Genomic DNA, 2,500 nt, shown 5'->3' on the forward strand with positions numbered 1-2,500 from the left:
ATATATATATATATATGTATATATATATATATATATATATATATATATATATATATATATATATATATATATATATATATATATATATATATATATATATATATATATATATATATATATATATATATACAAACCCTGTTTCCATATGAGTTGGGAAATTGTGTTAGATGTAAATATAAACGGAATACAATGATTTCAAAATCCTTTTTAACCCATATTCTATTGAATGCACTATAAAGACAAGATATTTGATGTTCAAACTCATAAACTTTTTTTTTTTTTGCAAATAATAATTAACTTAGAATTTCATGGCTGCAACACGTGCCAAAGTAGTTGGGAAAGGGCATGTTCACCACTGTGTTACATGGCCTTTCCTTTTAACAACACTCAGTAAACGTTTGGGAACTGAGGAGACACATTTTTGAAGCTTCTCAGGTGGAATTATTTCCCATTCTTGCTTGATGTACAGCTTAAGTTGTTCAACAGTCCGGGGGTCTCCATTGTGGTATTTTAGGCTTCATAATGCACCACACATTTTCAATGGGAGACAGGTCTGGACTACAGGCAGGCCAGTTTAGTACCCGCACTCTTTTACTATGAAGCCACGTTGATGTAACACATGGCTTGGCATTGTCTTGCTGAAATAAGCAGGGGCGTCCATGGTAACGTTGCTTGGATGGCAACATATGTTGTTCCAAAACCTGTATGTGCCTTTCAGCATTAATGGTGCCTTCACAGATGTGTAAGTTACCCATGTCTTGGGCACTAATACACCCCCATACCATCACACATGCTGGCTTTTCAACTTTGCGCATATAACAATCCGGATGGTTCTTTTCCTCTTTGGTCTTGATTTCTCCAGATTCTCTGAACCCTTTGATGATATTACGGACCGTAGATGGTGAAATCCCTAAATTCCTTGCAATAGCTGGTTGAGAAAGGTTTTTCTTAAACTGTTCAACAATTTGCTCACGCATTTGTTGACAAAGTGGTGACCCTCGCCCCATCCTTGTTTGTGAATGACTGAGCATTTCATGGAATCTACTTTTATACCCAATCATGGCACCCACCTGTTCCCAATTTGCCTGTTCACCTGTGGGATGTTCCAAATAAGTGTTTGATGAGCATTCCTCAACTTTATCAGTATTTATTGCCACCTTTCCCAACTTCTTTGTCACGTGTTGCTGGCATCAAATTCTACAGTTAATGATTATTTGCAAAAAAAAAATGTTTTATCAGTTTGAGCATCAAATATGTTGTCTTTGTAGCATATTCAACTGAATATGGGTTGAAAATGATTTGCAAATCATTGTATTCCGTTTATATTTACATCTAACACAATTTCCCAACTCATATGGAAACGGGGTTTGTATATATATATATATATATATATATATATATATATATATATATATAAACACCACATAACACATTAAATATGGCTGTATTATCGATTAATTAACTGTTAAATAAATTTTAAAAAACGTTGTCCTTATTTCCCCCTAAACTTGTTTGATTCCCGCCATCACCCACTTCCTGGTTGACTGACCATGTGACCCCTGACGTCACGGCTATGTCGCCTGTGGTCCCAAAAGGTGAAATGTCAATCGTTAAAGATGTTTTATTGGAATTTCAGCACAGTAAATGTGCAGCCAGGAGGACATTTAACAAAGTAGTCATATTTTCAGAAGCAGAGTGACTAATGTGACGTTCAAGAATGAATCGAGCCTTTTGAACGGTTCTTTTAAGTGAACGATGAGAAACGCTTCGCATTTGTGAGCCGTTTTTATGCATTTGCAAAAACAATGTCTCCCGACTGACTAAAAGAAATAACTTTTAAAAATTATTTTTAATTGTATTTCTTTTTATTGATTTATTTTTATTGTATTTTATTATTTATTTATTTTTTGGATTCACTTTTATTGTTCATTTGTCTGATGTAAGTCAAGCGTACACACACTAGGTTGGGTAATAAAATGTTGTATTTATATTAGTTTTATACTATGATCATTTGTATTCAATTTGTATTATATACTTATATACATTTTATTCTTGTTTGTGTATTTTCTGTATTATTAAAATGCTATAAAGTTCTTTAGGTTAGGGAACATTCAAAATAGTGATATCACTGTCAAAACATGGGGATACAGGATCACCTTAAGGAATATTTACAGTATAAACAAAAATTTTAAAATACAACTATTGCCACTATTTCAGAATAATTCTTACTAATAAAGTAATATTTGTGTCTTATGACAACTACCAGTGATTATTTTGTGCCTAAAAAAAACCCCAAAAACTATTATATCAAGCCAATCTTTTGAACGGCTCTTTTAAAGATCCGGCTCCATTCAAAGAGCCATCAATTACATCTCTACTTAAAAGGGCTGTTTGCAATAAGCCTCAAGTATTTAAAAAAAAAAGTAAACCAAAGAAAATAATATATTTATGTATAATATGTTAACATTAATGGTTTAACATACTACATTGTTTTAAATGC

This window comes from Entelurus aequoreus, linkage group LG09 (assembly GCF_033978785.1).
Source record: "Entelurus aequoreus isolate RoL-2023_Sb linkage group LG09, RoL_Eaeq_v1.1, whole genome shotgun sequence".
NCBI classification, from domain to species: Eukaryota; Metazoa; Chordata; class Actinopteri; order Syngnathiformes; family Syngnathidae; genus Entelurus; species Entelurus aequoreus.